This window comes from Urtica dioica, chromosome 4 (assembly GCF_054948205.1).
Source record: "Urtica dioica subsp. dioica isolate 48M chromosome 4, U.dioica_male_clone48M_v1_H2, whole genome shotgun sequence".
Classification (NCBI taxonomy): Eukaryota; Viridiplantae; Streptophyta; class Magnoliopsida; order Rosales; family Urticaceae; genus Urtica; species Urtica dioica.
The window spans coordinates 13060079-13074143 of record NC_142759.1 but is presented as its reverse complement, the minus strand read 5'-3'; positions in this window follow the sequence as shown (position 1 = coordinate 13074143).

Sequence of the window (14065 nt, the reverse complement as noted above, 5' to 3'; positions counted from 1 at the left end):
CTAACTAGGAGACCATGCATTCGGAGTAAATCCTGTCATTTCATATTTCAAGTTTACTTCTTTTTACATAATTTAAAGGATCTCGAGACTTGACTTTGTTGATCGTTAGAACGTGTCCCTCATCTTGAATACGAAGGTTAACGTTCTGATATGGTCTCCTAAAAAACTCTAGTAATCCAACTAGAGCTTCACAACTTTAAAGGCTCATCTTAATCTTGCTTACTAAAATAGATCTTTACTATTTTTTTTATACTGCAGTGCTTACATATCCACTTATTCGAATTACGCGAACATGAAATCCATCGCGTCATAGTCTATTTGTGCCCATCCTTTATCAGACGACTTGACTTCCTGTTAATTCAAGCTTTACTCTTTCCAACTCCGATCATACTAGGATAATCATTGAGTTTACATAAGAAGGAAACATGAAACATCGAGCGAGCTTAAAATCCCTTTCTTCGATTCACTAGCATACATGAAACTGCTAACGAGAACATAACTCATAGTGTAATTAAATCGTCTTTCTCTGATACGCTGCTCACACAATCTAATTAAATGAATTTGATAACCACAGAAAGAGACATAGAGATAAATAATCCAAGTATATGAATATCACTTAACGTCTCTTCTCAAATTGTACCTAGAACTGAGAAATACTCAACCGTCTATTCGACTTAGAATAGAATCCCGACGGCATGAACTCAAGTGACTATTTGGAAACCCTAAGGTATTACTCAAAATTAACACAAATTTCCAAGTCACGGATACTAACTCAAATTTAGTTCAAAACTTCCTACTTAACATTCAGAGAACGAGCCGGGCACATAAAAACCCATATCTTACATAAGAGATTTGTTGTTGTTGTTGTTGTTGTTATTTTTAGCAGATTACTAATTATCTAAGTGTAGTATTTGGTTTATGAAAAGTGAGAAAAAATTAGATGGACAAAAAATGAGATATTTTGAGACACATACCATTACCATGTAGAACTTTCTCAAATTTGAAGAGATCTGATACGCGCACCAGATTATCCTCATAGGATATGATGTGATCTCGGGTACCACTATGAATTATTGTCGGCATGCGTGCTAACATAGATGCATAAGTAAATTCTTCCTTAGGAAAGTAATAGCATTTATCAGAGCCATATGTACAAAAAGTCTGTTTGTGACTAATCACCAAACTCGTGAAAGTGGCCTTGAGGTCCCGAGAAATGTAGGATTGATGTGTGAAAATGACTTTCCTACAATTGACCTGGACAGTAGCAAACAATCAAGTGATGACATAGCTATCCAAACAATTGGAAATGAACTCTTACCACTTTTACGATCAAAACATTCAGATGCTTGAGTCTTGTTTGGAGTATAGCCATGTCAATAGTTGAAGTGAGGTTGGCTTAAGCCACCACAGTTGAAGTTCTAACCATTGCATGAAAATAAGAGTGGTCTCTGTTAAAACTTTTAAAGATTTACGGATTTATAGAAGAGAATAAGAGTCTGAATAATAATGTAAGAATAGGAAAAATACAATAGTCTGGGTATATAACCTTAATACAACCAAATAAATGAAAGAATTAAATATCCTTACATAAATAGAATAATAACAAACATACTATTCAAATATCCCCCATCGAACTCACAATGTTACACCAATAAGTATTGAGATTTTGTCAGCTAAGAAACGGAAGTGCGAAGTGAAATAAGTCATCTGAACAGATCAACGATCTGAAGAGAAAAGGGAACATAAGGCTATGCGATGGTACCAAGCTGTAAATGATGATGAGTGACATGGAAATCAATCTCAATATGTTTGGTTCGCTCATGAAAGACCGAGTTACGAGCAATCTGGATGATACTATGATTATCACAGTATAGTGGCGTAAGATAATGAAGAGTAACACCAAGGTCATCAAGTAACCATCATAGTCATAAAGCGATACTCAGCTTTGGAAGAAGAGCAAGAAATGACAATTGGTTTCTTGCTATTCCAAGAGATGAAAGGATCCGTGAGACGAGTGGTTTCAAGTGGAGTGTCAGCAGTCCTGTTGTCAGTGATATGAGTGCGCTAAAAAAAATCTGCTCTATACTTTGACTGAGATAGAGGGTAGTCCTTCGGAGAAAATGCCACCTATATACTTAAAAGTAACGCAAGAAACTTGGATCTTTCATAGAAAAGCACCGAGCCAAGTCAGACTTCAATGATTCAATTCCATCATAATCATCACCGATAATAATCATATCACAAAAAACAAGGACATAAGGATACTGTTGGAATCGATCTAGGGTTTAAGAAAATAATTAACGCTTCGGTAAGCGGCGGAATTTTAAAAATTTTCTTTTACAAGTAAAACAGTTTTTACTAACCTAGACAAGTGCAAGTACATGTAATTAAAAACCAATATGAGCTAGAAGTTTACTAACCTTTCTTGAAGCTTGAACTTTGAAGAAGCTTGTGGAAAGTTTGCAACGCTCGTCTCCCCTCGCAGCACGTCTCTCTTTCTTTCCTCGGCACCTCGAGCAACCACGAAAGTTTCTATCACTAAATCACTCGAAAAGAAGGAATCAGTGAGTGGGCACTTTTAAACACTACGACTTAAGAACGAGTCTCGAAGTCGCAGAGCTAAACACTAGGTCGAGTGAGGACCTAGGTGCCAAGACAAGAAAAAATCGAAAATAAACTAGAGAGAGAGAGAGAGGATTTCGGCCACAAGTTCTAGAGAGAGAGAGTCTCTCAAATCTCTTAAACTTGGATGAATGAAATGTGAGGAAATGAGGCTCCTATTTATAGGAGAGGTCTCACCTTCAATAAGGTAGTTTCCTCTTCTATAGAATATCACATATTCATGAGCAATTTCCTCTTTTTTTCCCTTTGAGACACTCGGCCAACTCAAGGCTTCTAGAAGCCTTGATTTGTTTCCAATTTTGTTCAAGGCCTTGCCTTGTCTCTCACTTGGCCGATTCCCACTTTCCTCTTGGAGGAAATTTGTTTCCTCTTTTTCTTTTGGCAAGTATCTAAATACATTTATGCACAAAATAAACTCTCATATTTCTCTATTAGGGTAGGCGCCCAAGTCTCTCTAGAAGGAGCTTCTAGAAGCTTCTTCATTTGTTCATGACAACATGAGAAAGGCCCATTAAGAATTTTCAATAAAATTCTCATGAAATGAAATTAATTCACAAGGCCCAGTTAATCATATTATGGCCGAGTGACATTAAGTCATCAAATGAACTTGTCAAAATTTATTGACATCCATTTCATCCTTATGTCTCAAAAGACAAAAATACCCTTTCGACAATTTTCGTTCTTGTTTTGACTTAGCTTCCAGTTTAACAATTCCTATCGATGTGATTCGTGACAGTGACCTCATGGACCCAAATGAACAAAGCTTGAGCTAAACACTTGGACTCAAAAGTTCACAAACCTTTTCCAAGTTTAGCTTAATGCCAACTGACTCCACTAAAGAGCTGACACTGAAAATCTCTCGGTTCAAATGAATTTATTTTCTACTCAAGAATTCGACCTAATTATGATGAGCGGATCCACTGAATATTATCTATGTTTACCCTTCATGAATGTCATCAGCTAGTCGGGATTTACTAAATTACCATTTTACCCTTCTAGCTGTTATTTCCTCAACTCCTTTGTCGCTTGTGAATAAGTTAGAAACAATGTATTGACGAGGAGCTAACAAGTCACATTGTTTCATCCAAAAGAGTCAGGACTCAATTTGGACACTGGCCAGTTCATTTATTCACACTCCAAGGAACAAAGCATGAGGTGACATACATTGCATTTCAGCAATCTTGTACATGAATTCCATATCTATGAGAACTTCACAAAGTTACTCATGACAGACTCACAACTTAGTACTTCACCAATAGGCCTTGTTCGGAATCACATAGTGAGTCCGAACTTTGACTTTCTCAAATGAGAATACTAAGGTGTGAAATGTCATGTCTCATTTCAGGATTAAGGTAAGCATGATGCAATTCATACATAGTGACTTCGAGACATAAGAGGTTAAATGGTTTGTTCTTATATTGTCTCTAGAAGTGCACTGGTCAATTCAGTACCTTCGGAAGATACCTAGAAGAACTATAGAGTCCCCAACTCTCAATGCCTCATAACCAGACATCATAGATTCTTCTAACAATCATACTGAGGTCAATAGTCCTTTGACCCTAAGATTGCGAATATATCGTTTTAAGCAAACTACGAAGAGTTTGTTCATGCAAATCTACATTTGTCTCTTCGTAAGTTGTTAAGTTTGTTTATGGACTAAAAGACTAAGGTTTTATCATAAAGCTTCAAACAAAGAAAGAATGAATGAACGTTTCAACTTTATTAATGAATAGATAGGCAATTACAAGCAAGAGTCTTCGTAAGACTATATGACATCAAATGTACATAAATAGACACTACTACTCTTCTTGTGGGCACCATTGACAACAAACTCCCACTTGACTCAAAGAAGATGTGAGTAGTCCTACATGCCTAATCCCTCTCGAAGTTGGTCAAAGACCATTTTCGCTAGGGCCTTGGTGAATGGATCTGCGAGGTTGTCCACCGTTGAGATCTTCTTCACTTCCACGTCTCCGCGCTGCACGATCTCTCGAATCAAATGGTATTTCCTCTCAATATGCTTAGAGCGCTTATGGCTTCTAGGTTCCTTTGAGTTAGCGACAGCCCCACTATTATCACAATAAAGGGTCATGGGCTCGTCGACGTTTGGAACAACTTCCAAATACTTAAGGAATTTTCTAAGCCATACAGCCTCTTTGGATGCTTCACAAGCAGCCACATATTCTGCTTCCATTGTGGAGTCAACAATGCAAGATTGCTTAATACTTCTCCACACAACAGCTCCACCATTAAGGATGAACACAGATCCCGAAGTGGATTTCCTGGAATCCTTATCCGCTTGAAAATCGGAGTCGGTATATCCCGTCATAGTCAGGTCAGTACCTGAGTATGTAAGCATCAAGTTCCTAGTTCTTCGAAGATACTTAAGAACATGCTTAATAGCAATCCAGTGCTCGGGTCCAGGGTTGGATTGGAAACGGCTAACTACGCCAACGGCGAAACATATATCAGGTCTAGTACAAAGCATAGCATACATGAGGCTTCCTACGGCAGAGGCGTAAGGAATCTTCCTCATGTCTTCAATCTCTTGTGCAGTCTTGGGAGACTGGTCCTTAGAGAGTGAAACTCCATGCCTAAAGGGTGTTTGACCCCTCTTGCAGTCTTGCATCGAGAAGCGATCCATCACCTTATCAATATAAGATGCTTGAGAGAGCGACAGGGTCCGGTTTTTCCTATCTCGAAAGATTTGGATTCCCAGAATGTACGCGGCTTCTCCTAGATCATTCATATCAAATTGCTTTGCTAGCCAGACCTTAACCTCAGATAACTTACCCACGTCATTACCAATGAGTAGTATATCATCGACATATAGTACCAGAAACACAACTTTACCTTCGTGTATTAACTTGTAAACACAAGGCTCATCTATTGACTGTTCAAAGCCAAAGCTCTTTACAGTTTCATCGAATCTAATATTCCATGACCTAGATGCTTGCTTTAGTCCATAAATGGATTTAAGCAACTCACAAACCTTGGTCTCTTGACCTTTATCCACGAAACCGTCTGGTTGAGCCATGTAAATGCGCTCGTCAAGATTGCCATTCAGAAAGGCTGTCTTGACATCCATTTGCCAGATCTCATAGTCGAGAGCTGCAGCTATGGATAGGAGTATGCGGATGGATTTAAGCATCGCGACTGGCGAGAAGGTTTCTTCATAGTCAATCCCTTCTTGTTGGGTATAACCCTTTGCCACAAGTCGTGCTTTGAACGTCTCGACGTTCCCATCAGGACCTCTTTTCTTCTTGTATATCCACTTACACCCTACGGGTTTAATCCCTTCAGGAAGGTCTACAAGTTTCCAGACTTTGTTGACATACATCGAGTGCATTTCAATTTTCATGGCGTCAAGCCAAAGGTTTGATTCAGAACAAGCCATCGCTTGGCTATAGGAAACAGGGTCATCCATGTCGGAGACGGCTAGAAGAGAGTCTCCATAAGACATGTACCTGTCAGGCTTTTGAGTAGCCCTCACACTACGTCTAAGTACTACTTGACGAGATTCTAATGAGTTAGGTTGTGTTTCAGTTGGGGTAAGAACAGTTCTTACAGATGAGGTAGAAGCTTCCTCACCCAACTTTTCTTCAAGCACAATTTTGCTTCTAGGTTTCGCATCCTTCATAAAGTCCTCCTCAAGGAAACGAGCATTCGTGCTAACGAAAGTCTTATCGTCCTCGGGACTATAGAAAGTAAAACCTTTGGTTTCCTTCGGATATCCTACAAACAGGCATAATTCTGACCTACTAGCCAACTTGCTAGTCTTTTGCCTCAGCACGTGTGCAGGGCAACCTCAAATTCGGATGCGACCAAGATTCACTTTACGGCCAGTCCATCTCTCATAAGGAGTACCAGGAACCGTTTTAGACGGAACTTGGTTCAGAATGTAGGCGGCTGTTTCGAGGGCATATCCCCAAAAGGAAAGTGGGAGTGATGAGTAACTCATCATCGATCTAACCATCTCCATAAGAGTTCGGTTTCTTCTCTCTGACACTCCGTTTTGTTGAGGTGTGCCAGGTGCGGTAAGCTGAGAAGCGATACCTTCTTCTTTAAGAAAGTCATCGAACTCTCCAGACATATACTCACCACCTCGATCAGATCGAAGGGTTTTGATCACTTTGCCAGTTTGCTTTTCCACTAAAGCCCTAAAGACCTTAAATACGTTAAAGGTCTCGGATTTGTGTTTAAGCAAATAGACAAACCCATATCTTGAGTAATCATCAGTGAAGGTAACGAAGTATTCGTATCCTCCACGTGCCTGTTGGTTGAGCGGACCACATACATCAGAATGTATTAGTTCCAGCAACTCAGTGGCTCTTCGACCCTTATCGGAGAAAGGTCGCTTAGTCATTTTTCCTTCTATGTAGGATTCACAAGTAGGTAGTGAACCTATTGCAGAGGCTTGGAGTGGACCATCCCTCACAAGTCTCTTAATCCTATCTAGACTGATATGACCAAGTCTTAAGTGCCAGAGGTATGTTGATTTTGTTAGATCGGAGGATTCAGAAAGTTTGATCCTCTTTGGCTCCCTAATTAGATCGTTATCTATTTTGGTGTCTAAAAGAGAAGGTTGAGTGGGATAGATGTAAAAAAGACCATTCTTCATACATGCATCAGTGACGAAAGAATTAGAAAAAGAAATACGAATTCCATTCTTTATAAACTTTAAATAATAATCTTGCTCGAAAAGTTGAGCAACAGATACTAGGTTTTTCCCAAAGGAAGGAACATAATAAACATTATTCAAATTTAAAGTTCGATCTTCAAAAGATAGCGTCACGGATCCCACAGCCTTCGCAGACACCACGCTCTCATCACCCCACTTGAAGCAGAAGTCGCCATCCTCTAAGCTTTTGCTTTTCCTAAAACCAGTCAAGGAGCAGCAAATATGGTTAGTAGCAGCGGAGTCAACAATCCACGATGATACATTATCAGCTACTAAACAGGCTTCAGTAACAAGTACAATACCTTTTGCTTTGGTTTTGATGTAGGCAGGACAGTTCCTACGCCAGTGACCAGGCTCGTTGCAGTGGTGGCACTTGTCGTTAGACTTGTCCACCTTCGGAGCCTTTGGCGCCTTCTTCTTCGTGTGAACCTTAGGTTGGTTCTTCTTCTCGGCGTTGCGAGGTCTCTTCTTAGATCCAGAGGTGGAGGCAGTAGCATGTACTTCTCCTTGAGCCCTCTTTTTCTTAGTGAGTGCCTCAGCGGTTTGAAGTTCCTTCGTGAGCTCGGTAACAGTGTACTCTAGTTTGTTCATGGAATAATTCAACTTGAAGGTATCAAAGGTTTCGGGGAGAGTTTCCAAGATCATATCTATTTTAGTCTCCCCATCAATCTCAGATCCAAGAATCTCCATCTCGTTGAGATAGCTAATGATCAGCATCATATGATCTCTAACGGGAGTTCCAGCCTTCATACGACAATTCATGAATTGTCGGACCGCTTGTTGCCTAGCTTGACGTCCTTGCCCTCCAAACATCTCATGGAGATTGTAGAGCATATCGGTGGCAGTTTCATAATCACGATGTTGTTGTTGCAACACATTGTTCATCGATGCCAAAATATAGCATCTCGCAATCTTATCGGATCGAAGCCAGGCCGCCAGGACGTCTTTCTCCTCTTGCGTCGAATCATCATTCGTTTGAGGACAGGGGGTGGTGAGAACCCATTTGTGCTTGTCGACAGTAAGGACTATGTCGAGGTTACGTTTCCAGTCGACGTAATTGTCGCCTTCGAGTTTATTCGAGGAAAGAATTGTAGAGAGAGGGTTGAGAGACATATTGCCTATAAAAGTTGAAACAAGTTTATGATTAGTCTTTGGTTTAGGATTTAAGTTTTATTAAGACTTTTATAAAATCCAAAGGTGTTATAAACCAAACGATAATTTACTCCCTCAAGAGAAGGCCGCAAAAAATCTCCATTTATAAGTAAATGACACATCATTAATGCTAAGCCAAGATGTCAATACATCTATTTTGACTAGCCACCTTTTAAATTGGTTTGATCACTCACATCCTTTCGTAGAGCCTCAAGGGAGGATTACTAGGGATTGAGCCTAAGTGTGTAACCAACCACTTAGTCCAAAAGATCAGCTTTGAAAAACAATCCCCCAAGGGGAGGCCTTGTCATCATTGCATCACTCTCGGACGTAGCTCATTGAGCAATGATCGAAGCAATAACGCCTTGGAGTACTCACATTTAAGTGAGGGTCGCAAGAGCGGCTCTTAGTCCCACGTTATTGCATCTTTCATTAGTGTTGGGGATCGTGGGTTACAAACAACGAATATAACCCTCCCACTTAGTTTTTGGAGTTGGTTCATCGACTCTTATAAGTTCGGAAACAAATTTCCTAGTTAGAGAGCGACAGAGCGGACAACTAGAAGAGAATCCTAGATCGACATGTTCAGAGCAGTATTAGTGCATAAAGGCACAAGGTACATACTCGATCTTTTCCTATTTTCTATTTCGGGAAAGTGCGTGAGGGAAGTGTGAACTTCAACTCACTCGAACACTTGAAAGTTTGAGATTACACATCTTTTTATTTTTCGGCTTGTCTACAAGGAGACCTTCCACTCAAATTTTCAAGAGCATATAGATTTTGAACATATGTGATATAGATATAGTTTTGAAAACATTTTGAAAATTTATTTGATTTGGATGACAAAATATTTTCAAGTTTGAAAGTGAAAACGGTTTTTCAAAAATCAAACTAGTTTTGTAAAAATTCAATTTCAATTAAACTTTCAAAAATCAAAACATTTTAATCTTACACATCATGTTTATAATCATATGAAAAACATTTTTGCTCAAGAAAATTTTCTCATTAGAGTTCTATAACTCATGGTGGTGGGGTTTGAAAATCCGGATTTCTAAAAAACTGGAGTTTCAGACAGCCGCGCACCTCGGAGTAAAATCGCCATATCTGGCGGCTCCGATGTCCTTTTCAGCCGAAACCGGTGGCATTGGACAGAGGATAGACAGAGCTTTAATTTGATTCAAGAATCATTAAATTTCGATTTCTGAGCAGAGAGTTATGCCACTTTTAATGCGGGTTTACTCCAGCTCGAAGAAAAAGAAATAAATTAAAACTTTGGTCCTTTTTAGGTGCGAAAAAGAATCAAGTGTAACGGAACGTTTTAAGATGCTGTTTAAAGCTTTTATTTGTGTTTTATTAGCAGGGTAATAACATAGAATAAAAGAAATAACAACAAGCATAAAACGAATACGGTAAATAAAAGAAACTAGAAAGACAAAGTAACTAGTCACAAAATTTACCGAAATTTCTCAAACCTTTAAAACACGTTTTTCAATATAAAAAATTAAAAAACTTTTAGAACTGATTCTAATGTGTTTTAAAAACATCCCAAACTCATAGAAAATCAACATGCTTTTTAATTTAAAGGCAAGAGCAATAAATTAAAAAAAAATCTAAGATAACAATTCTAACTTGTCACAAAATTAGTAAACTTTCGAAAACGATTTTCAAGCTCATAATTTTAAAAACATGTACATGCTAATCTTTGACCATAGCTCTGATACCATTTGTTGGAATCGATCTAGGGTTTAAGAAAATAATTAACGATTCGGTAAGCGGCGGAATTTTAAAAATTTTCTTTTACAAGTAAAACAGTTTTTACTAACCTAGACAAGTGCAAGTACATGTAATTAAAAACCAATATGAGCTAGAAGTTTACTAACCTTTCTTGAAGCTTGAACTTTGAAGAAGCTTGTGGAAAGTTTGCAACGCTCGTCTCCCCTCGCAGCACGTCTCTCTTTCTTTCCTCGGCACCTCGAGCAACCACGAAAGTTTCTATCACTAAATCACTCGAAAAGAAGGAATCAGTGAGTGGGCACTTTTAAACACTACGACTTAAGAACGAGTCTCGAAGTCGCAGAGCTAAACACTAGGTCGAGTGAGGACCTAGGTGCCAAGACAAGAAAAAATCGAAAATAAACTAGAGAGAGAGAGGATTTCGGCCACAAGTTCTAGAGAGAGAGAGTCTCTCAAATCTCTTAAACTTGGATGAATGAAATGTGAGGAAATGAGGCTCCTATTTATAGGAGAGGTCTCACCTTCAATAAGGTAGTTTCCTCTTCTATAGAATATCACATATTCATGAGCAATTTCCTCTTTTTTTCCCTTTGAGACACTCGGCCAACTCAAGGCTTCTAGAAGCCTTGATTTGTTTCCAATTTTGTTCAAGGCCTTGCCTTGTCTCTCACTTGGCCGATTCCCACTTTCCTCTTGGAGGAAATTTGTTTCCTCTTTTTCTTTTGGCAAGTATCTAAATACATTTATGCACAAAATAAACTCTCCTATTTCTCTATTAGGGTAGGCGCCCAAGTCTCTCTAGAAGGAGCTTCTAGAAGCTTCTTCATTTGTTCATGACAACATGAGAAAGGCCCATTAAGAATTTTCAATAAAATTCTCATGAAATGAAATTAATTCACAAGGCCCAGTTAATCATATTATGGCCGAGTGACATTAAGTCATCAAATGAACTTGTCAAAATTTATTGACATCCATTTCATCCTTATGTCTCAAAAGACAAAAATACCCTTTCGACAATTTTCGTTCTTGTTTTGACTTAGCTTCCAGTTTAACAATTCCTATCGATGTGATTCGTGACAGTGACCTCATGGACCCAAATGAACAAAGCTTGAGCTAAACACTTGGACTCAAAAGTTCACAAACCTTTTCCAAGTTTAGCTTAATGCCAACTGACTCCACTAAAGAGCTGACACTGAAAATCTCTCGGTTCAAATGAATTTATTTTCTACTCAAGAATTCGACCTAATTATGATGAGCGGATCCACTGAATATTATCTATGTTTACCCTTCATGAATGTCATCAGCTAGTCGGGATTTACTAAATTACCATTTTACCCTTCTAGCTGTTATTTCCTCAACTCCTTTGTCGCTTGTGAATAAGTTAGAAACAATGTATTGACGAGGAGCTAACAAGTCACATTGTTTCATCCAAAAGAGTCAGGACTCAATTTGGACACTGGCCAGTTCATTTATTCACACTCCAAGGAACAAAGCATGAGGTGACATACATTGCATTTCAGCAATCTTGTACATGAATTCCATATCTATGAGAACTTCACAAAGTTACTCATGACAGACTCACAACTTAGTACTTCACCAATAGGCCTTGTTCGGAATCACATAGTGAGTCCGAACTTTGACTTTCTCAAATGAGAATACTAAGGTGTGAAATGTCATGTCTCATTTCAGGATTAAGGTAAGCATGATGCAATTCATACATAGTGACTTCGAGACATAAGAGGTTAAATGGTTTGTTCTTATATTGTCTCTAGAAGTGCACTGGTCAATTCAGTACCTTCGGAAGATACCTAGAAGAACTATAGAGTCCCCAACTCTCAATGCCTCATAACCAGACATCATAGATTCTTCTAACAATCATACTGAGGTCAATAGTCCTTTGACCCTAAGATTGCGAATATATCGTTTTAAGCAAACTACGAAGAGTTTGTTCATGCAAATCTACATTTGTCTCTTCGTAAGTTGTTAAGTTTGTTTATGGACTAAAAGACTAAGGTTTTATCATAAAGCTTCAAACAAAGAAAGAATGAATGAACGTTTCAACTTTATTAATGAATAGATAGGCAATTACAAGCAAGAGTCTTCGTAAGACTATATGACATCAAATGTACATAAATAGACACTACTACTCTTCTTGTGGGCACCATTGACAACAGATACGACATGTAATTGTACAATTGACAAACAAGGCAGAATCATGCTAACTAAAAAGAAAGCCAAGAGAAATGATCACGGTGGATAACTTCTCAAACCAAGCTTGGGGAGCTTGTTTAAGAGCACGGAGAGCTTTGAACAACCTCCACACATGACCGGGCTGGTGCGCAACACCCAAAAGGGGTGTCATGTGGACCTCTTTGTGAAGATCATCATATAAGAAGGCATTCTTGACATCCATCTGGGACATCTATGGAAGCCACGGCGATAAGAGTACGGATGGTCGTCATCTTTGCAACTGGCACAAAAGTCTCTTCATAAACCATACCATACTCTTTTGAAAAGCCTTTTGCAATAAGACGGGCATTATAACGAGTGTTCTATTTTTATGACAGCATGGTGTTGTGTATTTATAACCTAAAATCACGATAATTACAACAACAAAAAAATCAGATCGACGCTTTATAAGATAAACCCAAGTGTAGCGAGTGAAATAATCGATAAATGAAACGTAATATCTAGAACCACCCTTTGTGGAAACGGAAGCTGGTCCTCACTCATTAGAATGCACAATATTAAAAGGAGCAAAAGATGAGAAAACGTTTTTGAAATGGTAAAACTGAAAATTTTGTAAGTTTACAACTACTACAATAAAAAAATATAATGGGAGTTCAAATGTCCTAAAGCTCCTGTAGAAACCCAAAAGGCACTAATGAGACGTTGAAACATGACCCAAATGAGAATGTCGTTGATAAAAATCAGATGACAAATAAGTCAGACGAAAATAAGATAAATCCACACTAGAGACATCAACGTTCTATACTCTGAGTTCATTCAAGACATGAAGGATGTCTTACCTACGGCCTTTCCGAATCACCTTCTTAGATCGTGGATCTTGAACACAAAAAGTGGAAGAATAAAAGTGACTAAGATACCAAATTCACACAATTGACTAACAGACACAAGATTCATAGCTAGACTAGGAATATAATAGAAATCACGAGAGAATATGAGATGTGACAACAAAACCAACACACTACAATGGCATATGTGTCATCGGCGGTCATAATGGGAACAGATGAATGACGCGACAATGACACAAATGATGAAAAATGAGGAGACATATGGAGGGAGGCCCCTGAAACAAGGATCCATAAGGAGGATGATATACATGAGGCTGACGACAAAGACAAACCTTTTGAGGAGGAGGCAAACATGGCGTGGGGCTGCGAGGCAAAGAACTATTCAAACTGCTCAAATATATACGCATCCACAGATGTGGCAGAAATATCATCGGTGAGCTGAGGTGAACTGGGTGCCCACAGAGCCGTCGGAGCTACTGAGGCTATGGTGGACGTTGTTGCTAAGGTGATTGTTGTTGTTGTTGCTCTTTGTTTATGCTCAACAAGACTGGACATTGAGCCTTCCAATGCTCATTTTGCTTACAAAAGGTAAACTCATTTAGTTGGACTTTCATCGATGGCTAGAGCGCACTACCACCGGACGGCCAACGTGGGACAACAAGGACATCAGGAGCTGCGGGTGGTGAAGTCTCCTTGTCAATCTTAGACTTGAGATGAATCTCTTCGGCCAGCAGCTCGTTGACCACAGAGTCAAGAGAAGAAAGAGAACTACGGTGAAGAATCGCACCATGCAATCCCTCAAAGTTGTCACGAAGCGCCATCCGAAGCTGAACCAATCGCT